This window comes from Crocodylus porosus, unplaced genomic scaffold (genome assembly GCF_001723895.1).
Source record: "Crocodylus porosus isolate Cpor-Errol unplaced genomic scaffold, CroPor_comp1, whole genome shotgun sequence".
Taxonomy (NCBI): domain Eukaryota; kingdom Metazoa; phylum Chordata; order Crocodylia; family Crocodylidae; genus Crocodylus; species Crocodylus porosus.
This window is the reverse complement of record NW_017728937.1, coordinates 4,123,966-4,148,950: the sequence shown is the minus strand read 5'-3', so window position 1 is coordinate 4,148,950 and position 24,985 is coordinate 4,123,966. Positions and strand designations below refer to the sequence as shown.

Here is a 24,985-nt window from a genome sequence, read left to right as displayed (position 1 = left end):
CTGCAGATGGTCTGTGCTCTGCCTGGATGGAGTGGTAAAGCAGCCAGAGGCAAGTATCTTTGCAAGTACGTTGTGTTTACATGTAAGATGACCACTAAGACAGATACGTAAACTCTAAAGATAAATGATGGGGTAAGGACACTCTAGTGGACAGTTATCCCATTGATAAAAATTCTGACACATATTTGGAAGAGGCACAAGCTTGTCTCAAGACATCTGGAAAAGTGACCCTTAAAAAGCAAGACATTCTTTTCTTTATTACTTCTGTTATGCAGACACAATTAAACCTTGTGTTTGCTCTCAATGGCTAAGGTCAAGTCCCAGTGGGGAAACACGTACCCTCTAGGAGATATTTAAGGTAGCTAGGGTCCAACAGGACTGCAGTCTTTCATAAGCAGACACAGCACACATTTAAAACTTTTACAACAGAACAAAGCATGCATGATCCGCAGCTGACTGTAAAAGGTAGCAGTATTCAAACCCCAGCCATGTGGTCTTGTAAATACACAGACTATCTTACCTGACCTGCTCCCAACCGTTTTAATTACCTATCAAAGCAGTGTAACATTACTCAGAATGTCTTGTGCTCTCAGAGTGAAATAACCCAATTATCTGAGACAGTACATAGATTTTTTCCACCCCAGAATTACAGCAGCAATACAAGCAGTGTTCTTATGTCTTGGGAGGCCAAGTTGATTGACACATTTTGAAAAATGCATAGCAAATACTGTAGTTCTGCCAACAAGGGAAATGAAGCCTGGATTATACAGAAAATATATTCCAGAGGGGAAAACAAACACCCTTTTCCAGTCACATGAGGTAGAGTGATGCAAACATTGGGTCAGAGAGACAAAATACAAGTCAGAAATGCAACAGCAACTGTCCCATTTTTTATACAAAGCTATCTCAAAGTATAAGAAACCAGCACCAGTTGGGATTGAACCAAAAGGGAGGGAGGGAGAACCCCAAAATATAGTTTCCATCTGTTTCAAGAAAGAGCTTTTGAAATCTTCTCTCTGGTTTCTTTGTGTGCTTAAAAAAAACCCCAGCACCATAATTTAGTAATTCCCATTAAATGGCAGATCTTCCCTCAAGAAGCTGTTTTCACATGTAGAAACAGAGTTCTCCTAGTCCAAGGGTGCTCAGCAGTCTGCAAATCCATGGCATTTGGCCCATGGGGCACCCCATGGGTTGGGAAATCTGGTGGCAGCAGTAGTGGCAATTAATATGGCCACTCTCCCCTGCTGCCAAGTTCCCAAACCCCAAATCCCATGGGGACAGCTGGAGCTGGGCTATGTTCTCTTTCCTCTAGTGCAGCTAGGTTGTGGCCAAGTCATGCCCCCCACAGGGCTGGGTTGGGGCAACATCAAGCCCCCTCCCCCACTGAAGAGTCAAGTCAAGCTCCCTGCCATCCCTGCAGGGTCAGGTTGGGGTTGAGCCATACCCAATTCCACCTACACAGCTGGACTGGGCCCAAGCCATTCTCCCTCCCCTCACAGAGCTGGGTTGAAGATGAGTTGCCACCTGCCTCCCTCTGTGGCCAGATGGTGCCCAGCTAGATCTGGTGCCAGGTGGGAATCACCATCCAGATCCAGCCCAGGGAAAGACTGGGCACTGTCCATCCAGTCCCCACAGGGCAAAAAGGTTGAGCACCACTGTCATTGTCTGTACCAACTAGCATTTCTCTGCCATGCTAGATATTGCCATTCACAGCGTCCCAGGAGGTTTCTAAAAATCTACATTAAATATCACCTCTGCAAATTTCTTGAGGACTTTATCTCCCTATCATGAATCACTGTCATTTCTTCCCTATTCAACACCAAAATCCAAATTGACCAGTTTGCCCCTCATTTGCAACTCACCTTAAGACAACTGGGAAAAAGAAAGAAGGAAGCAAGTAAAGGCAGCTTTTACACATCAGCAGCTTAATCAGACATTTAGCCTAACTGCCCTGCTTCCCTTGTAATCATAGTTGTTCCTAGTTCCAAGAAGAAAAATTAAATCAAAAAGTGTTTGGGAGGTAACATTACAGAACAGGAAATTTTGTTAAGAAACTAGAAACAGAACAATGCCATGGCTGGCAGTAGACAATGCAAGCCATTAGAGCCAATGAATGAATTCAATACCCTTCCTTTGCAGTTCAGAAGCAAACATGAGCTAGGATTGTTGGCAAATTGAAGTCAGTCTTACCTCCTTTTTTTCCCCCTTTCATTACCTCCTTGCTTTAACTTTAAGTCCCTGGAGATTGGAGACTTATAATATATGCACATAATTCTTGACCCTATAAGGCTAGAAATAGTGATTTAAGTTATAATGCATTAAGTGGCCCCACTTTAAAAAGTAAAAGCAAACTGAACATACCAGGCAGGGAAGGGACATAGAATTGCAGTTATTACACAGAGGCTGGGCAGAAACAGCCCCACCCTTCCTCCTACTCCTTATCCGTGCTTGTAACACCACCCACCTGCTCCTGGATAAACCAGGTTTACAAGAAAGATTGGTTCACTTAACGATCTTATATTCTTTTAGAAATCTTGATCTTAAATATCCTGTGCTGCACAGATTTCTTTGCTAAGCAGTGTTAGGCTGGCAAGATTTCTGTGGGACTCATTGGATAAGAAGGATCCTCACCAGGTAACTGAATCTTGACTTATCGACCACTGCAACCTCAAGGTACCAACAAATGACTGAAAGGATATCCACTGGATATTGACACTGGATATTGATATAACAATCTCCTTCTCACTCCCAATTAATACCATTAATATGCGTCTACTCTCTGAAAATACATTAAAGGTCATAAGAACTTTTTTAGGACAGTTCAAAGGTTTTATTGTTATGTCTAGCAACTGCTATTGCTTCTAAACCTTTCAGATCACATGTTCACTGCAATAGTTCCCAGCTCATTAGAAAAACAAGTTATGCTAGGCTAGCAAAGGATTAAGTCCTCCTACAGCTGAAGACAGCCACTTCTGAAAAGCACCATTTTAATTAAGTTTAGTGTGAGAAATAAACCTATCCATGGGCAGACTGAGGATACAACTGCTTTAAAATTGTGGCTTGTGGGCAAAGATAAAGGCTCAAACTGAGTATACCAACCAGATCTCTGCTTCCTTTGCTTCCTGCTGGACTGTCCATCTATTCAGCTTTTCAATTTAAGGGGACACAATTCTGCCTTATATGACCAAACAGACCCGATGGATGGGAGAATACTGGTCCTGCTACTAAAGGTTTAGCAACTCCCACTCTCCATTACAACCTCAAAGAGGTATTCCAGTGAGTTGCAATGAGTGATTATCAGAAACATTTATCAACTTGAATCTCAGATAGAACAATCATCATAGGCTCAGCGTATCCACTTTTGCTATCAAATACCTTCAAGGGTGTATAATGAGGTTTTCAGTCAAACACAGGCACATCAGAACAATAAATATACTGGGTATATCAAGTAAGACCATGCATCAGGTTGGAGACATTGCTACACTGCTTCAGATGGAATAGAAATATAATAATTACTCAAAGAGAAGTCTGCCACTACAGGCTGTGTCTATTTTAAACAGGGAAATGTTAAACAACCATGGCAGATCTGTGCACCACTGGATATTGACACTGGATATTGATATAACAATCTCCTTCTCACTCCCAATTAATACCTTTTATATGTATCTACTCTCCGAAAATACATTAAAGGTCATAAGAAGCAGAAGCACAATAATGAAGTGCTAAGCTAAAACAGGATATGATTTAGTTGGCTAGCTGAATCAGATTCAAAGTCAACTAAATCAATGGAAAGAATTCCTCTCCTAATAGATTTTGAATCAAAACTCTTGCAGAGGGAGGTTCCATGTACACATCAGATATGCTCGAAGACTGAATGTGGCAGCATATTTACTGATGAAATATTAGAAAGCCCTACTCAGTCCATCAGAATCACATAGTGCCCCTAGAGTTCTGTGGACCTTGAAAAATTGAGCTTTATATTGGAGATGCCTTTCTTATATCTTTAGGTAAGGATGAGGACATAGATTATAGCTGAAGCCATTATGTTGATATTCTTAATCACATTTGGGGTCAAATATACAGGCCAGCAAAAAGGATTCAACAAAAAAAAAAGGCAGTCAAATACTACAGATCAGGGGTCAGTGGCCTTTAAGCAGCAGCAGGTCAAATAACAGAGCTTGGTCTACGGCTGGCCACTGCCTGTGGCCCAGTCACTGCCATTGCTGAATGCTGCCAATTCCCCGCACTGTCCCAGCTCTGCAGGCCAGAAAAAAACAAGCTTTTGAGAGTTAGATATGGTTCATGGGCCAAAGACTGCCGACTCTTACTATAGATTGCTATTTGTATTGTTACCACTGCCCATTTAACTGAAAATGTTAGTTCTATTGGAAAGAAAAACCTCCCAAAAACAGGCAGCATAGTATTTTTACTATACTAATCAAAAATGCTTGAACACAGCTATCTATAGAGGACTTTTTCCAGTGGCTGTAAAATCATTAAAGTTGTCGAGAGTGAAAAAGTTTCCGAGAGTCCTTTTAGCCACTTCCTGAAAAATACTTTTCTCATGGTCTACACTTAGGCCCTATAGCAAAAACAATATTTCGTTTACCTTATGAATCTCACTTTAAGTCACCATGTTACAACTGCAAATGATGAGCTGCTGTTGGGTGCTGTTATAGCTTATTTGAAGCTGAGGCACTTCTGCTGCTACTTCCTGCTTCAGAGTATGTGAAACCACAGAACTGCACTGAGGGAGTCACCCAGAATATGAAGACAGGACAGAAAGAAAATCCTTTACTACAAATGTGGTCTGACAACAGACAAGTTTCAATACACATATACTTCATTAACCAGCCACCTGTACCTTGTGCAACAGCTGGCCCCAAAGGGAAAGCCATAGTAACTGTGCTTTTGAAGAAGGAAAAGCTGATGAATGAGTAGGAGATGCAGAGGGAAATCTGCAACCCTCCAGTGGGAGAGGCAGATTACCACCTTCCCAGCCCTCAGAGCAGGGGCGGGCAATTATTTTGGGTGGAGGGCCGTTTACCAAGTTTTGGCAAGCTGTCAAGGGCCGCATGGGTAGCCCTGCCCCTTGACAGGTTCCCCACCCCAGTCACCATCTTGGGACCTAACCTCTGACCTTTGCCACTGGAAGTCCCTCCCCTTCCCCCTGGAAGTACGCCTTTGGGAAAGAGGATTTGCCATCACACAGGAAAAAATGACATACTAAAAATCAAACACCCATAATAATATATTTCAACTTATTTTATATATTAATATAATATCTATCTATCTATCTATGTATATATATAGATAGATATATAGATATATATTATAATTAATATATATAAATAATACATATATTTTTGTGGTGATTTGTGGTATATATGCAGAAGTGATTGCATATGGAGATTTGTGGGGATGTGTGTGTCTGGGTATGGGGTAGTGCAGAACGGCTGGGCAGGAAAGTGGCCAGGGGGGAGTGGAAGCGAGCAGGAGCACGGGACCTGCACCAGTGTCCCAGGGTCAGCACCAGCAGGGCCCAGAGCAGGGCGGCAGGAGCGCGGGGCACGGGCTGGCAGGGATCTCTGGAGCCAGGCTGGGTTACACCAGAAGAGAGATGGGGGAGCTAGCCCAGCTCCACAGAGCCCCTGCAGGCTGGGACCCCACTCCTACTGCCCCACTGGCACAGGCCCCTCACTCCCGCCCGGCTGCCACTGGCTCCTGCATGCCCATTTACTCCCAGTGCCCCCACTCCAGCCCCATGGTACAGGTGGGGAGCAGCAGGCAGTCCCGACCCCACACTCATCTGCAGTGAACAAGCGGGTGCTCAGCGCAAGAGAAAAGCACCCCCCAGGGAGCAGGGCCCCATGCTGCAGCCACTCACAGCCCGCGCAGGGCTGTTCTGCCTCTCTGCAACAAGAGCAAGCACAGGTAGCCCTGCAAAGGCTTCAAGAGCGCCAGCTGCGGGTAAGGGGAGCGGCCACTTTCCCCCTGTGCTGAGCACCAGCTTGTTTCCCACCGCCACTGATAGACTGGGCCCTTCGCCAGCTCTGGGCTCACCTTTGACAGGAAGCAGGGGCAGTTAAATACAAATTCTCTAAATTTTTTAGGGCCCCTGTGGGCTGGATAGAATGGCCTGGCAGGCCAGATCCATCCCGCAGGCTGTATTTTACCTACCCCTGCATCAGCCTTAGCAGCCAAGCAAATCAGTTTGACTTATTTTCCACCTCTCCACAGCAACAGCATAAGCAAGGTTAAGTACAAATTTTGGGTTGGAAAATACACTGAGAACAGATATTTTCTTGGCACTGGCCACATTTCCATATTACTCTTGCCTGAGTCTCACTGGAAAAAACAGCAAAAGCTACACCAGGGAACAGGGTAAATGCCACAGGAGTACTCTCTCCTATAACATCTGGCAATTGACAACAAGGCAGGCAAGGTGGCAAAACAGCTAGATGACTGAGAACCTTTCCAGTCTTCCACTGCCTCATCCCTGATGGGAGACAATACAAATGCTGCCCAGGCTAAAAGTGGGCTTGACTACTTTTCCTAGCTGTCTGCAAACATATGTGCAACCCCCATAGGGAAGGATAAGGGGAAAAGGCTCCAAACCTTACTAATAGCAATAACACTACAGATAAAACTAGGACAAGGAGCCTGTGGCCAGACCACCTAGGATTGCTCTTTACCACAAAAATGAAGTACTTTTGGATTTTGTAGCAATTAATCTGTTCCGCTTTCTTCTTTTTCCTTACGTCCCAGTGTTAATGGCAAGAAATTATGGATAAATCACCAAAGGGGGAAGCAGAGACAATAAATCTGATCAGATAAACCAACCAAGATGGTTAAGCGCAGGTCTCACTAACTATAGGCCATAAATCTTTACTAGTAGTAGTAATGCATCCTCCTTTTCTGAGCAACAGTGATTAGTTTTACAATGTACAGCACCTAAAAGAGATGCAACAGTAACTTTGAGAGCTAAAAGCATACCTGCTGAGAGTGCAGACTTCCTTCAAGGTGATGTCATGTTGGGATGCAAATGCCCATCAGCATTTAGGAACTCCTGAACCCTGCAAAAGTGTTACAGAACATAATTAATTACAGTGACACTGGATGAAAACACTTAGGCAGGTTACACCCCAGCCACATTTGCTAGGAGCAAGAGCAAGGCAAGACTCCAAATTTAATAAGAGTCTCCTCTACAGTCCCCATTTTACTCATGGAGACATGGAATGGTAAATAACTTGCTAAAGACTAGAAAGGGAGCCAGCACAAGTACCTAGACTACTGCTGCACAGCTCGTGGCCTCCAGACCACCACTTGCTCTGCTGGGTAATGCTTCCTCAATAGTCAAGGTCATAAAAAACCCAAAGTCTAGGCAATTATACTAAGTAATATCGAACACTCCACAGACACTAGTACGTCTTTATCTTGCTAAATACGTTCTCCCTCTCTGTAAAGAACATAAGCCTTTCTAGGCTTTGGTAGCATGTTTTCCAATGGATTTTGAATGCACTCACATGCCTTTCAATACCAGACAGACTTGTCGCTTCTATTTAATTAGGTACAATACATTGACTTTGTTTCTGTTGCTGTATACAATTTTTTGCACATTAGTCATACAGAAGAAGTTTAGCAGCTCTGAGCAGAAGGTGAGACGGTTTAAATTGATTTGCTGACGGTGGAAATGCATATTGACAAGGTTTGAAGCACCAGATACACACTATAGAAGAGATCTTAAAAACAAGATGTTTCAGTAGTTACAAACTGTCCCAAGTAGAGATGTTTTTCTTTTTTGATTTTTTTTTGTGTGAGGAAGTGGGGGGAGGGAGGGAAGAAGAATGCCCCATTATATCCAAGGTTGAATCAAGAGATATTAAAGCAAAAAATGGCTAATACCAAGTTTTGCTCTTCCAGTTAGAAGTTCTAGTCCATCCACAACAATTGCCTTCAGCTGTTTTTCCACACTAAAGATTTGAATTTGGAAAAGAGGAGAGAGAGTGGGAAGAACTTTTAGTAGAATATATTACACTGTATTGAAAAATTTTAAACGCCTGAGTGCAAAGTTGTAGTCACAATGCTCCAAAAGGGTAAAGGAACTTGATTATATCAAAACTGAACAACGAGATCAATCCAAGGATTTGCAATTTATTTCCTGTGTCTTGAGCCTTCTTATAAAACGGCAGGAAGACAGTGTATTTACAGAATGTTTTGGTTTGCCTTTGACTCTGAATAAGAAGTCTCCTAATTCCCTGGTCTTTGATTTTGAATCACAGCCTCCAGCTATCACTAGCCAATGTTTTACAGCATGTGTATACGAGCGCAGAGGATGCTCCAACGTAGCGTAATTACAGCATGTCTGCTGGAGCATGGCAATGCGTGTAATTAATCGAATCTGCTGGAGCATGGCAATGACCGTGCTCCAACAGCCTCACACATCTTGCGTATCAGTGTCTCCACACTTCAAAATGGTGGCAGGGGCATTTGCAGTGCTTTAATTAGAGCAGCTCTCAGAGCTGCTCTAATTAAAGCACCACACCCCAGAGCACAAGAAAAAGTGCCCTTAAAGACTAACTACAAACTCTCCCTCTTCCTGAAGGAGGGTGTTTGTATCCAAAAGCTTGCAAAGAACAAATTTTCCAACTATTTGGTTGGTCTAATAAAAGATATCAGATTTACCCAAAGAACCTTGTCTGCTTAAAGACTAACAAGAACTTAGTCCATTCAACCCTCTTTTTTCCCCCCATTAATAAGACCTCAAATATTACAGAAGCATTTTCAAGGATTAAAATTGTACTGAAAACCACCAGACAGTAGCGTCAGTATCCAAACCTCATGAACAAACTTTCCATTCCCATTTATAATCACTACCCTCTCTGCTTTAAATTACCACCATAACCAAAACAGGAAAGTTACTTACAGAAAGCTGCCCAAACTCTACACCCCTGGGAGACTCACCATTACCAAGTTCTGAACTGAGCAAGATCTTTCTACTAAGAAACACATACTTTGCTAAGATGGAAAAAATAGTATATAAATCTAATTTGGTCATTCACCTAATTCAAGAGCAGATTATTTGTAGCCTACAGAAAGGCAATTTTTCCCAGTGATAGTGAAATACAGGTCTCTGTTAACATTACAGGATCAAGTTTGAAAATTTGCTCCACATGTCTTTTTTGGAAACACGAAGTTTAGACCAGGATGGAAGAAGCAATATATTCAGGATTAACAATATCCAATTGGGGTGGAAAAAAAAGGCACACAGAGGAAAGTTTCCTTTTCCTGAACAGCCAGACCTTAACCTCTGGATTGTGCTATATAAAAGCAATGAGAAGATTTTTTCTTGGCTTTACCTTGCCTTACAGCTCCCTTCTCCCCAGTCCTCAGTCAGGCTGCTGTTACTATGAGAGGAACGTTATTGGCAAAAACTAAAAACAAGCTCCTACTGCCACTGCTGAGCAAAGCAAACTGAGTTGCTTGCGGCTTCCTTAGGCATTGCTAGCCAGTGAGTTAATAAGTTCTGTATGTAGTTGGTCTGGTCTTTCTTCCCAAAACAGCTGCATCTTAGGAACAAAGCACTTTGCCCTGTAACAGCCAGCTATACTAGGAACATAAATAAAGCACAGTGCCAAGCAGCATCCCAACACTTGGGTCCTAGAACTCAGCTCAGACTCGTACAGTTCTCACCAATAATTCTTCTCAGAACTGCCTTATCCCATGATTGTCCTTTGGGATTTGAAGTGCAGTTTCACTTTGAACAGCATTGGATCCACTATGAATTTCCACCAATTCTTATTTCCTTCTCACTGTCAAACAAACTTGCTTGCCATGTGTCACCAGCCCAATGATCTTATGCTTCCCATGCTAGTGCCTTGGTGGTCACCTGTCAGTACTAACCAGTCTACTATAATTATCAGTAGATACAATACCATTTAGTTCATACAATATGGCACAAAAACCTTTAAAACAGAACTAAATATCAAACAAAAAAACAAACGGGAATAGAAAAGGAAAAGAGAAATTAAATGGCCTGCAAAGAGTGTAAGATGATGTTTTCAGAGATTTAAAGTGTGCTTGAGAAGTGATGAGGCAGAAAGATAGCCAGGCAGGGACCATAAAGAAGGCTAGTGCATAGTATGCAATAGTGAACAGAGGGCTGGCAAGTGAAAAGAAAGGTACTCAGTAGCTGCCAACCTGTCCTCAAATCCAAAAGTCTGAAAGCACAACTATCCTAATCCCATGTTATCAAGGCAGGCATAGACACTTGATAATAGGACAGATCTGGCCTCCAAGACCTAGGCTATAGAGAAAGACTTCTTTGAAAATCATATAGGCTTTCTTCTTAAGAGGTTTATCCTAATTCTATTTAGGAACTATGGCCTCTCTGACAATACTAGCATCAAAGAGCACATCCACTTCTCCAGCTCCTGCATGATTAACAGCTCAGTTCTGATGGATTTATTTTTGGGGAGAAATTATTTTTTTAAATCCCTTCCATATGAGCACAGATGATTTTAAATCCTCCAAATATGCCTGGGAAGCCTTATTACAAAAGAGAGGTTCTCCCTACCAGCTGACAGATACCTTGAAATGGTCATTTTCATGATCATAAACACCAACTACACAGGTTTTTAGCCCTGGGCTGGACTGGATAAACACTAATAAAGAGACAGGCAGAAATCCAATCCCAGCTTCACTGCTAGAGGAAAGCATGACAGCAGGGGGTTTGTTTTGCTTCCTTCTAGGGCATCAGTGACACACTTCAAGCTATGGTCTGCAGCTTATTTCAGTACAGAAGAATTCTCTTTGATATATTCTATGGGGATGTTTTATTTAACATGCAACTCAACATGCTCCCTGAAGGAAGCCTTCCCGGGTCAATTGGGAAGTGAATGTTTTCAGTTACTGTTTTGCATGGGTATAAAGCTATTAAGGATACATCTCAAAGGACTTGCTTACATTAAAGCTTCCCAACAGTCCCATGACATAGCCCTGATTACCCCTCTTACAAAAGATGAAGAAAGCCTAAGGAGACAGAGCAAGTCAGCAGCAGCTGAAGTTGGAATGAAAGCAGTATCCTTGCTACCCCCTTCATCCCCTAATCCAGGGTTAACCAATCCAGCACATGTGCCACAAATGGCACAAGCAGCCAGTGTGGCATGCAACAGATCACAGAAGGAGCAGGGAACAAGAAGCAAAGCAGATCAGGCAAGCAGTATAGGGCAGAGAGCAGAAAACAGATCAGCAGATTGGGCAGGGGAAGGGGATCAGAGTGCCACTCGGGAAGGGTGGAGGGCTTACCATGTGGCATGCCTGCTAGAAAGGTTGATCTGCAATGCCCTAACCATTAGACAACAGTATCATGCTTCCCTCCTCTCTTACCTTATCACTGTACAACTGTTGGCCCTGTATGCTTCTCTTCCACAGCCCCTAATATCCCCATAGGAAGCAACATGCTGCATTGTTCCCACTAAGCATGTCCTGTCTCATCACCAGAGTCTTTTAGCTTCAGGAGGCAAAGACCACAGTCCTTCAACGAGACAGTCCCCGACAGGATTGCCACAGGGAACATGAGATTTCAGAGCCAGGACACCTTTCTTTTCCCACCCCTCAGAAAGCTAACTGCACTTCCAAAATGTGCTCAGATATTTAGCTTATTCTTCAGCACTGGGAAGAGCTAGTCCTCCACTATTTTGTCTCTGCACACTGAAAAGCAGTGGACCATGGGAATCAGAGTTCCCGCTGTCAAACAAACCCACCCTCATGATACTGCATGAGAATGCCTTGCAACATACTACTCACTGTTTCTAACAGCTAGAGTCTCCAACTCCCCAAAGTGGCTGGTAGAAGATTAGCAGGGCAGTCAGGTCAGTCCCCATCCCATACCCCTATCTCCACCCCCACTAGTAAATTTTCACATTGAATTTGCCAGGGTTATTTTAGAAGGGAAGAACCAACCTAAGCATAGAATGTAAAAGTAAAAGCTCTGGGCCACCTGACAGTTTAAAACTCAGAGAAAAAGGTAGCCAGAGGAAAGCAGGTTTCATGAGCTCAGCCCCAAAGTAACGTTTAAATCAAGTTTTTACGCATCTGGTTCCTGCTGCTGACAAATCTTCAAAAAGCAAAGGAAATCAAGAGTGGCGAGCCTGGCATGACATCTAGGAGAGAGCCCTAGCCCCCAGGAGCACTAACAGGGAACCCACACGCAGGCTGGACAACATATGGTCTCAAGTCCCCACATTGCTCCCACTGAGCCATATGACAAGCCTAACCCCTCAATGAATCGCACCTGCACAGGAGACTTCTTTGACAGACTAACTGAATCAGAGATGCATAAGCTTTTGTTGCAATGCCTAAATTCAGATTAATATAGCTAACTACCTCTACCTTCACAAGAAAGTGCACTTCAGGTTCACTTGAGGTAGTCCTGTGTCTGGACAAGCATCCCCATAGCCACAGAGGCTATGACTGCAAAGAAGTACCAGCTAGAGCCAGCATTTCCTGGACTACTGAAGCCGAAGATGCCTCCTTTCAGTCCCTGCATCTGTCCCAGTTCCAGTCCATGGTATAACTGGGCAAATCCAGCCTGTGGTCAATAATTTTCCAGGACCTGAAGCAATGCTAAAGAAAGTATATTTAAAGGGTGAGAAAGCAGAGTCCCTACTTCAACCCTGAATTTCAGGGCTTTGTGAAGTTTAAATCTGCCCTGTCACACTACTTGAGCAGGAGATTCTGTAGTGTAATCTTCTTGGTCTGTCAAGCAAGTAACCTCTCCTTGCAGCAGCATGTGTGGGTCACGTAAAGAAGCAGTGTATGACAGAGCAGAATCTGGAGCCATTTTAAATATACAGAACTAAGCATAACCTGCAGATCTAAAATAATAGAAACCTCCAGAGATACAGTTTAAATATTCACAATGCCCATAGCAAGTACTTTATTTAGTCCTCCCCCACCCACCACTGAAAGCATTTCCGAGACAAAGAAGGCAGAATTAACTCTATCTCATACATGAGGTTTACACAGAGACAAGTCATGGTACCGCCTCCCAAAGCTACTTTGAGCTCTCAGGTCCCGTCTCTGTTTCAAAGCATCTTGCACTTCATGTTGAAATGCAGTCATGCTTCAAAACCACCCCAAAATCAAAACTCTGAGGCCTAACAAAGAATTTCCACCAAGGCCTGCCTACTGCAGACTGCTTTGAACAAATCTTGTAATAGTACAAACACCACTGCTCCTGCCCCACTCAATGTAAATAAAACTTGAGAATAGACAAATATAATCTCAAACTGAATTACCCGTTATCCCGGTAATCCAGGTAAATCTCCTCCAATCATTCCAGTCCTGGCATATGCCTAATACAGTGGTGTTCAACCTTTTGAGACTCGAGGCACCCCTGGATAGACTCAAGGCCTTCCTTGGAAAATGCTAGCTCTTAGTCTTCACTTGTTTTCTGACTACAGAAAAATAATAAAACAATCTTCTACTATCAAGATATCAGAACAGGTCAAGATGTTTTTTACCCTATGGATTCCTATCTGAAATTTCTAGGTTTACTTTGGAAGGTTGTTTGCACATCTAACAGTGCTAACATTGCATGGCACACCACAGCTCTCTTGAAAGGATCCCAAGTCACCCTGGTTGAGATTCACTGCCCTAATGACTACTTCCCTTTATAAAGTACTTGTTCCCTAGAAAGATCCCAAGCATTTTAAAAGCATGAATCTAAATACAGAAATGACACTTCCCTCTGAAGAAATTCAGCTTCTTCTGCAATAAAAGAGCAGCTAGTTAATAGCACAGGCTACCACCACACAGCTGTATAGGAACAGAATTCAAGGATGACACGCATCCAGTGGAAACCACAGAGATGCTCAGCATGACAATGTTAACAATCAGTCATGCAACTTATGCTGAGATCATTAATTACCTTGCTTGTAAACTCCTTGGGAAAGACTATCTGTGCAGTACGAAGCACACCACGGCACTCAAGAACTCTGACTGGTCACAGACTCCGTTTTACATTTGTTAAGATAAAAGTGCTTCCCGCAGCACAACCACTAATGCCAGTCTGAAGCAGTGGTTCAGTATTGACTCGGAGGGAAGAATCACCACTGAATCAAAAGCAGCCCTGTAAGTGTTCCTCTTCCTTAGAAGTCTCCCATTCTGACTTGGCATAACCCTGCTTGCTTCATGAGATCAGATGGATCTGCAGAGCAACATGGTATTGCTGTAGGCTTCTGCTGAAGGGCACACAAAGCTGTTGATATGCTTACATTCTGCTAGTTTTATGGAACTGAGTTACTCTAGTTCAGTGGTTCTCAAACTTTTTTGTACTAGGAGCCATTTGTAAATATTGGTGGCCAGTACCAATCCAATGCCTCTCACTCCTGACCTGCTGCCCACCCCAGGCCCTAGTTCCCTCACTGTGTGGGGCATGGGAAGCCCCAAGCAGCTCCTTGCAAGGCTAGGACTCTAACAGCCTACAAAGGAAAAACCACAGTTTTCCTACATTTTTCTCTTTCTTTAAAGGAGAATCCATTTTTAAAGTTTGTTTGCAACCCTTTCAGATATTTTTGTGGCCCACTTTTGGGTTGTGACCCACAGGTTAACAAACGCTGCTCTAGTTATTCTTGCATGTACTAAGGAAGTTAACTGTAAGACTATGCAGAAGGAACAAAGTTTGGGGTTCAGTTATGTGTTTCCCTCTGGTGTTTCTGCTTGCAGTTAGTATGTACTGTATGACATGGCATTTGATCTGGAATCACAAAAATATCCACCCAGAGAGAATGGAGCTCCATTTCCTAGAGTTTAAGGCCAGAAGGGACCATGAGGTCATCTTGTCAAATTTCCTGTGCACCAGAGGCCCTTACATTCTACTTCAGTACCACTCTGTTGGATCCAACATTTTGGGTTAAGTTAAAATCTTTCATTTCTCAGGAGGCTAAACTGCTGTATACTTAAGGCCTCTGTAATAACAGGAAAATGATTAGGTGAAATGCACCCAGAAGACTCTAGCAGGTCACTGTCACTAACAGTCCAAGCTGCAGAAGGCGAAAAGCCCTCAACAACCTCGCAGCTCTGACCTAGGAGGATATTTCTTCCTTACACTCAATCAGCCAGACCATGAGCCTGCAGCCAAGTACTGTATTCTAGATCCTCTGTACTACTGGTCCATCCCATCCAGGGTCTTGTTTCTAGTTCTGTATAATCCCTGATGCTTTAGAGAGAGGAAGAATACACATCCTCCAAGACTGCACCATGATTCTTTCCTGTCCTTTGCAGGTGACCAGCTGAAGACCTGAAATCAAAGATTTGATGATAGTTATCTAACGTGGACTTGCAAATATTAGGACTGCTGGGGACAATATAGAGCTTCCTGCCCTTCTGTGGTATGAAGAAGAATATACATGCCTTTTCTCCCCCACATTCAGTAGAGACCTGAGCTCTTGCTCTCCAGCACACTCAGCTGTCACTGGTACGCAAAGACAGCAAAGTGTGCCAGACAGCAGGGGGTGGAGCATAGTGTCCCATTTTCTGACCAAGGAAATGCAGTCACCCTCATTTGCCATCTCCAATGGTGAGCTGTTCCAACATTACACTTCCTGCTAAGAAACTGCATCTTATTTCAAAGTTGACTTTGTCTCACTTCAACTTCCTGCCAACAAAGCTCTGCATGAGGTCAAGGGAAAAGACACCTGATAAAATTTAAGTACCAACTACATTATTTTCTCAACTGCCTAATCTCAAAGCTGAGTAGATTGAGCCTCTTCAGGCTCATGTTAAAAGGTTTCTTTTCCGAAGACCATTTTTTTGGTCCTCCTCTAAACTGTCTCCATCACACCAAAAGGATGCGAAAATCCTGGGCACCAGAATTCAAATTCCTGGATGCAGCATTCTCACAGCAGCCACCCCAGTCCTGGGTAAAAGGGCAAGATCTAAGTCACTGACACTTTTAGCCTCCACGTTCTTTTACTGTCAGCTCCTCTGCTTCCTCCACCCCCAAAATTTTAAAGAAGACTTTACAAGGTAAAGTCAGCTGCTCTCACACACAAACAGGCTTGAGAACCACTGATCCAAGTGTGCTGCAGTGCAGGTGGGATGTAGAAGCCAGTGGCAGACTAGAAACCCAGTATTACTATTAATACTCTACACGTGCTAACCAGCTGAGCAATCTACATGATCTGTAAGTCTGCCTGGGGATTTACTCAGAAACAGCTTGCACTGTTAAAAGGACATTATATTAGCCTCCATTTGTTCAACATTTGAGAGCAATTAGGAGCTATTTAGAAAGGAGGCAAATAAACATTCTCTGTCCAGTATTTACAGGGTTACTAGCACCAATTCCATGCAACAGTCAGTCCTTTTCATCGACAGCATTAAATGCAAAAATCAAAGAGCAAGTTGTTTATGAATCTCATTGCTTGACTGTGAGGCTCCTTGGTTGCTTTCTGAACTACACAACTGCAGCTATTTTGACAGGATAGTGTTATATTCTGTACTGTTACCAGCACCAAACCAAATTTTAATAACGACTATCATCCAGAGGAGGGAAACTTATTTTTACATCCTTTCATTTATGAGTCCCCAGTTCCGGTTGTAACTCCAGTGGACTGAATTTTATTTACACAAACTAGCGATGAGAAACTATTAAGACATCCTGGAAATCTAATTCCTCAAGAAACTGATTCAATTTCTGCTCTAAACCTTCTAAATACTACTTAGGAGACCACTTCACCATGGCCCTCCACTCCCACCTCTCTGCTCTTCATTAAAATCTTGAGGTTATGGGTGAGGAGAGGAAATGCAGTGTGCTGTAACGACAATAGATACTACAAGTAAGATCAGCAGTTATCAGAGAGAAAAAAGGCTGTGTTTGGAAGTTCTGCCTTTTAGTACTGATAGCTGAAAATTAAATTTGATTAGCAAATGGTAATTTCACCTGCTTACAGATCCATATAAGCAGGTGAGGAAAGTAATGGCCCATTAGCTCACTCTTCCTAGATAAAAGGGGGGGGGGGAAGAGGGAGACAAATTGAACTCCCCTCTCCCTAGTCACTGGTAAAGATACAGAGTAGAGTAGTCAGCCTTGATAGGGAGAGCCTGCCATTTGGTCCCACTCAGGAACTAAGAAAGACAACCCTAAATGAATATGTAAAGCAGTAAAGGAAGTCTGCTGGCCAGTCCCAAACAAAAGCTATTTATGAGCTGAGCCAGCTGGCTGGGGAAAGCAGCCAGCAACATGAGAGCTGGGATCTTGATGGCTGTATGAGCTCTCTGGTAAAGCATGCACTCCACCTTGTTGACTGACAGAACCCCAAACCCTACTTCTCACAGCAGAAGAGGAGTCAACTAACTACTCAACAAATTAGCAATGAGCGCTTTTTTAAACATGCTGGCTTTATTTCTGCTGTCAGGAAGCCAGCAGAGCCTACAGTAGTGCAAATGCTACTTCTTGGCTCACAGATTCATGCAAAGCGGGCACCACAGTGGCATCAAGAATACTGCTGAGAATATATCCAGTCTGTGTTTCTGTTCAGTTTGAGGGTACATAAGGCAACAAAGAGAATTTACAGTGTGGGATTTACATATTCTCAAGGGTTCTTAGTATGGATAGCAGATGCGTGAAGGACATTTTCCCTGGATTGAAGCCAAGTGGCTTTCAGAAAGGAAAATTCTGTACTGAACTAGAAGACAGGGCAACGCTTCATCTGCTTAAGTACCACGATCCTCCGAAGTTAATATAACAAATTCCTAACCAGCATAAAGTTCTTGCTCCTAATAAATCTAGCTACAGCCTCAAGTGCTACAACAGAGATTCTCAAACTATGTTCTATGCAGTGCTAACTAGTAACGTGGTACTGGCTTCTGTACCTTATTTCCAGCAGTTAATGCATTTTTAGTGGTCTCTCCATGCAGTTTAACTAGTCCTCTTCTATGCAAACATTTGCTAATGTGGCCACAGGGGTATTATGCAATGGCAAACAGGATGAGGTGGTCTCTGAATTTCTGAACAGGAGGGGACCTGATCCAAAAAATAATCTCAATATTTAAGTGTTACAGTTTGTTACAGGAATGCTATTATATTTGTGCATTTTGCCTTCCACTGTTGATGGTTCGAAAATGTTAGACACACTATGAGAAGGTCTATGTAGCTAGATGGATGCTTACTTTTGGGTTCTTTTAAAATGTCACGGATTAAGACTACAGTTTTAAATCAGCATTGCTAGGCACTCCTACAAAATGACCGGCACACCAAACTGGGTACTGTTCTATCAATAAGGATCTATCTAAATGTGCTATCAGTAGCAGGACATTGACCCTTTCAAGGTTGTGTGTGTATGGATGTCTGTATTTTTTTAGATCCACAGCAAGCAATAAGCAGCTGCGTTACTCATCACAGTGCTAAAGCGAACACAGGCAAATCCTTAGTTTGATTTTATGAAGCTTTAATTTTATCTTGGAATTACCTTTACGTGGCTCAAACCAGACTCCCATTAGTAGAATTACTAGGCACGTTGTTTCAGATCTAACACTTCATGTGGATGCTGGCTGGAGCAACATCAGTTTAATCAAGCATGCAGGTCCTCACCATACTAGGGGCTTCTAGCAGCCTTTTTACCCAATAAGCCTGACACTGTGACAAGGGTAGAAAAACCAACACATGGACTGTCCAAGACAATCGGTGTCTTCCTAGATATATGCAGCATTCCTGTCAATTATCTTCCACTCCAATTCAGCCCTCGTGCAGTATAAAGGATCAAGACACACATGTAAAAAATGGAGTGACTAATAAAATGAGTTAGCATAGAGCAAAGAGAAACTAATTGACAGGATTAATCATTCAGTGGATAACAGAGCTAGAGAAATAAATACTTATACTCAAACAATGACCAACATGGTGAAATCACTCCTGAAACCACAGCCTCATGGCATAACATTTTCTATTAAACTCAAGACTATCAAAGCAAATTTACAGCTAAATGAACAGTAATCATTTTGAAAGCTGCAATGCTGGGATACACAAAGAGCAAGCATCCATTTCTGAACAGTTGTTCAGAGACATACTAGATGCTTTTTCCATATTCCCAGCATTGTTTATTATATTTAAGCACACAATAGCCAACAACTACAGTGAACCATCAAAAAAAAGGAACGGCCAGCACTGTTAGAAATACAGTCAGCTACCTTATGAATGGAAATCTATTTTCTGAAGCTGTTCACTGGTATGTGGAGACACCAAGTTCAGACACAGCAAGCAAAACCTGACTACCGTATTTTTCGGACCATAAGACGCACTTTTTTCCCCCCAAAAGTGGGGGGAAAACGAGTGTGCTATGGTCCGAAGGTGTGTGTCCCGGGGAGACAGGGCGGAGCTTGCCCACGGAGGCGGCGGAGCCCGAGCGGGACACCCGCCGCTTGTTTATGCCGTGTCCTGGGGAGATGGGGCGGAGCTTGCCCGCGGAGCCCGAGCGGGACATCTGCCGCTTGTTTACACCGGGAGCCAGCAATAAAAATGGCCGGCCACCGGCACACATAGTCTCTCCTGCCATAAAAACTGGGTGCGTCTTATGGTCAGGTGTGTCTTATGGTCCGAAAAATACGGTATGCCTATGCTGCACAGTTTAACATGGGTGACAATCACCCAAGTTAACCTAATCCAGCCAGTTGCTTCCTCACTGCAAATCCCTCTGAGTGTTACAACAACTTCATTGTTTCTGATCTCATGTGTGAATCTCTGTGGACCTGACTACTAGCTTTTTGTACAGAGATGCTCTAGGATTCTTTTGTAACAGTTGCGAGAGAACTTACTTGTCCTTTGCAGTGAGCTGCAAGAAGGCACTGGAGGACTACCAGCACTCACGTAACTTTGCTGGCCTCTTCGCTGCACAGTAAGTCCACTCCTGAGTCAAGATGAAGCCTGAGGTTTCCCACTTCCTGCCCTACAACAGCCAGAGAGAGAGCCCAGGACTGAAAGTGCTACCAAAACCTGAATTAAAGATTTTTCTGTGTGCAAAACTGGGCAGAAGTAAGGCTAAATACTGGATAAAACCCCAAGTTAATGGCACAGTGCAGACACACCCTTACAATAGAGAGAGCTGTAAACCATGCCCCATCTCATATACTGCAGCGCAAGAAAAGGAAGCACAGAAACTACAGAAATAAAAAGCTCAAAATAAAATCACAAGAGAGCCAATGGGCTTTCAGTTTCAAAAATATCTTTCCTCAGGTCGACCTGGTCCTTTACATAAGAAGGTTACACACACACCAATTGTCTGCTATTTCGAAGGAAAAGGAAGTTGAATTTATGCCTGACAAGGGTATTTATACCTGAAAGTTTGCAAGGAAAAATGTTCCCAATTATTTGAGTTGGTCTAATAAAAGATATCAGATTTACCCAAAGAACCTTGTCTGCTCCACGAAGACACCTCCAAAATGGGAATCAACCAAAGAGGATTAAAATAGAGAGTGTATGGCAGAGAGTGGTTTGAAAAAAACAAGCTAATCCCATCAAAGCCCCTCTCATTCTCATCTTTCAAGAACTGAAGTCACTCATGCAACCAGTTCTGACAGTCAGGCCTCCCACTCACAGGAAATACACAAACAACACAAGAAGTGACCTGCAGCACCTCCTCTCAGACTGGTAACCCCTACAGCTCTCTAAAATAATTTGGTCTCAGTCAAAAAGACCAATTTCCCAATACTTCATTCAGAGCAACGCTCATGCATAAGGTATGTGTGGTAAACCAGAAGGGTGTATATAAAAAACATTGAGATGGATCAGACCATCACAAAAAACAGCCAACAGGCAAGTCCATGTGGTCCTCTAGCCCAGTAGGATGCAAAGGAGACAAAGAGGATAAAAAGACAAGACAGCAGTGAAAGCATTTTTCGTATCCCTCATTTTTCAGGGATATCCAAGGCAAATACCTCAGCTGAGGTAAACCTTTATAGGTAAAAGAGAAGTGATGAATCAAAGAGATTTTAGAAGATAAATATTTAAGCCTCTCAGAAATGTAAGGCTATTGAGAATGCACTTATTGATCAACCTTCCTGTCACTTGAGAAAAATAAAGAGCATCACTAAAGAATGTAATACTCCACAAAGATGGAAAAAAGGTGTTAAGGAGAAGCCAGCACAGCTTCTGTACAGGTAAAGTCATGTTATCTACCAGAATTCCCTAAGATGGGACATAATGATATACAAAGGAGAAAGAGATCATTTAAAAAACTCAGGAAGTTTTGCCAAACCCCCCCCCACAAAAAAACAACAACACCTGGTTAAGAAAACTTAATAACCAAAAGGTAAGAGGCAGAGCCCCTTTCATTCACTGGAAACTGATCATGAGAGGAGATAATTTATTAGTGGAGGGTCTTACTCTTTTAGAAAGACGTTCACTAATTGGAGTGCCTCAGGTCCAGCAACCTGGACAAGGGAAGAAAGGCAATATAGCAAAATATACTGAACATGACTTCATTCAGACTCTTAAAAGGAGGCTTAAAAAAATCCATAGAGATGAGAGAATTGGGTAAAGAGGCAACAAAATAACAGGATAAGCCAGGGAGGCAGAATTATTTCAGGCAGAGGGCAAAGCCCGAGTTTTGGCAAGCCATTGAGGGCCACATGACAGGCAGCCTGGGGCAAATAAATATTAATTTTCCAACATTTTTACAGGCTCCGCAGGCCAGATAGAATGGCCTGGCGGGCCGCATTTTGCCCACCCCTGGGATAAGCTTAACCTATGGCAGGGGTACTCAATCCCTGGCCTGTGGACCACATCCAGTCCCTGGCACCATGTCACCCAGCCCAGAGGGCTCCCCACAGGTCTGGGAGTGGTGGCACCATTCCCTTGCTGTCAAAGGTCCCAACCCATGCAGAGCACCAGGTCCTATGGACTTGAATGGACACCTGGTCCCAGTGGGGAGGGGCAGTAATGGGCCCCAGGCCCCAATATCAGTGGGGGGGGCAGGAAGGGGGTAATACCAGGTCCCTGGGGCCCAATTCCAGAGCACATGGGGGCAGAAGAGGGTGGTGCCAGGCCACCAGGGCCTAATCATGGCACACAGGGCAGGAAGGGGGTGGTGCTGAGCCCCAGGGCCTGATTTGGCCCTGCATGACTATTCAGGCCCATGGGTCTACTCTGGCCATGGCCACTGACCTAGGCCAGAGACAGAGCAATATACCTTTTGGAAGGGGGTCACTTTTGGATCAGGAATGCACAATAGTGGACCCAATGTAACCACTTTGTCTGTCCACGCCAATACTGGTATAAGTAGACCTACACCACTGCAATTTTAAATCTGAATGAAAGAGTACAGGTGCATTATAGCTTCTTCTTTTTATTTTTGGCTTGGATTTGCTACATCTCATTAAGAGGCAACTGGTATGGGCCTCTTTCACAGAGGACACTTGCTTGGACGGATCACCACTTCTGCCTAGCAAGACAGTCTCTATAATTGTGGAAATAGTTTTATACAAAGATAAATTGTGTTAATTCTCTACTTTACAGGCTCTGCTGTCCTTCTGCATAGAATTTTGGCATCATTACTTTAACATGTGCATAATTAACGGAAGAGTTTCTCTCAACTAAGAGAGCGTGTTAGAGTGATGCTGTAGCCATGATGGTCCACGAAATATGCATGATGCAAAGATTTCTTAGGGTGATATATTTTATTGAATGCAGTTGGTCCAGTCAAAACTATCACCCTATGACAGGGGTGCTCAATCCCTAGTCTGTGGGCCAAATCAGGTCTGCAGGACACTGTTATCCAACTGGCAGGGCTCCCCACAGGCCCAAGAATGTGATGGCAGCTAACTGCTGCTCCCCTGCTGTCAAATTTGCAGGCTGAGAGAGCCCTGCAGATGGGACAGCATGGCCTTGCCCTGTGTGCCAGATGGAGAATACAGGCTGAATAGGGATGGCACGAGTGTGAGTTGAGTGGTACAAGGCAGCACAGAGAGGTAGGGGGTAGACCAGGATGGTAAGGGGCCACGTGGGGCAGCACAATTCCAGGGCATGGCACAAATCCAACTTGGGGACCAGCCACTCACCACCTATCCAGCCCACCTGGCAAGAAGTTTGATTTCCACTACCCTAAGAAATCCTTGCTTCATAAGGCTAACTCATGATATGAACATGGGTTCACCAAAGCTTGTGCTCTCTATTTTATTTAGTGTATAAAAGTACATATCTAGACTGCCTTCTGCCCAATTCCCAAACCACAAAGCATGTAAGTACCAGGACTCAGCTTTGTTTTAAGGCTAGAGGGTCTTGCCCCTCCACTTAAGACCAGATCAATCTGCACATTTGGGGCAGGTAGGAATTTTACCCCAGGTTAAGGACTGCAAGGGGTTTTTGGCTTCCTCTGTAGCCGGGGGCATGGCCCTCAACCTGGGATCTCTTAGTGTATATTAAAAATGTTTTTATAGGAGCAGGCCCTGCTGTGACCCCCTGCTTTACCTGTGACAGGCTAGGGTGTCGTGCCTTCTGCTGTCTCCGAGCTGTTGGCACTTATGCACAGCTTAGAGGATGGATTTGTATTGCCACACTGTTTTGTTGTGGCGTGTTGTGTCATGTCAGGGCTGCCAGCAGTCCAACAGGGAGCTCAGAAGACGGAGTTGTGCTGTGTTGTGTTGTGCCATGTCAGGGCTGCTGACAGTTTTACGCAGAGTTTAGAAGACGGATTTGTGTTGTGTTGTGTTGTATTGTATTGTGTTGTGTCATGTGAGGGCTGCCAACAGTCTTACGCATAATTTAGAGGGTGGATTTGTCTTGTGTTATGTCGTTTTGTTGTGTCATGTTGGGTTGTGTCTGTGCTGTCAGGGCTGCCGGCAGCCCAACCAGGAGTTTAGAAGATGGATTTGGGTTGTGCCGTGTGGTGTCAGAGCTGCGGGCATCTTGTGCAGAACTCAGAGGTCTGTGTCATGTTAGGCTGTGTTGTGTGATGTCCCGGCAGGGGTGCCGGGCAGTCTTGCACGACAGTTCAGAGGACAGCTTTGCCCAGTGCAGCTTCGAGAGGGACGAGCCTACCTCGGACAAAACAGCCCCAGCAGCTCCCTCCCAGCCCAGCTTCTCCCCCCTCCCATGTCTCTGTGCCTCCAAGCCCGACGCTGCCCGCAGTGCCCCAGGACCAGCCCGCCCGCCGGGAGGGCGCGGGCACTGGCGAGGTGCCTGGCGGCATCCCCGGACCGCCCCACGTGCGTGGCACCGACCTCACGCCCGTGCCCGGAGGGGGAAGCCGGGGGAAACAAACCCCATCCCACCCCTGTTGTTTCAGGCCAGGTCCCCTCCTCCCCGCCCTGGGGCGGGGCAGCCCAGCCTGCCCCCAGCCACTGCCCCTTGCACCTGCTGCGCCACGCGTGCCCCCGCCCCACCCATTCCCCGCCACACGCCCCTCCCCCCGCCGCGTTCCAACGGCCGCTCACTCACCGCGGGTGCGCCCGGCACGAGCCCCGTCCCGTCCCTTCCCATCGCGCTGCCGCCGCGCTCACAATGAGCTAGGGCACCCCCCCCGCAAGCCGGGATGAGGCACTGCGCGGGCGCGGTCTGTCCCGCTCCGCTGCCTGTTGGGAAATGTAGTGCTTCCTTCCCCACATACTAAGGCAGGAAGAATTAGAACTACGTCACAGCGCTTGCTGGTAGAAGCAGCTCTAAAGGTCAGCTGAGCAGCCCTGTTCGACAGGGGGGAATTAGCTCAAATGGTAGAGCGCTCGCTTAGCATGCGAGAGGTAGCGGGATCGATGCCCGCATTCTCCAGCACAAGTTTCGCTTTTGGTTTAGAAATAGGGGCCTGAAAGACGCGACCAAGTAGGGAAGCCCGGCCTGAATAAGGAAGGCCTCCCCAACCCAGCTTGTATTATTGCACCTGTGCCCAATATGCAGAGGATTCATAAGTGACAGAAAACGTAAGGGCTGGTGCTCCCTGCCGGTGTTCTTGCTTCCTCTGCAGACATGACGTATGGGACCCCTGCCTTGCAAATG

The 24,985-nt window shown here is 44.5% G+C and overlaps 1 protein-coding gene and 1 non-coding gene across 3 annotated transcripts in view; one reads left to right on the top strand and one right to left on the bottom strand.

The window, feature by feature from the left end:
- LOC109318198 (USP6 N-terminal-like protein) overlaps positions 1-24,524 on the bottom strand; it is a 164,396-nt gene extending 139,872 nt beyond the window's left edge. The window contains exons 1-2 of one of the 2 annotated variants that reach the window (XM_019547288.1): positions 24,434-24,524; positions 6,997-7,076 (exon numbers count right to left, since the gene is read on the bottom strand). The gene's annotated coding sequence lies outside the window, so the exon portion shown is untranslated. Of the gene's footprint in view, positions 1-6,996; positions 7,077-24,429 lie in introns of both variants that reach the window. The other variant, XM_019547289.1, reaches the window with a different exon arrangement.
- A 163-nt stretch (positions 24,525-24,687) lies between these two features.
- On the top strand, positions 24,688-24,760 carry TRNAA-AGC. The gene has a single exon. It is a non-coding gene; the product is annotated as a tRNA-Ala (tRNA).
- The last annotated feature ends 225 nt before the right edge of the window (positions 24,761-24,985 follow it).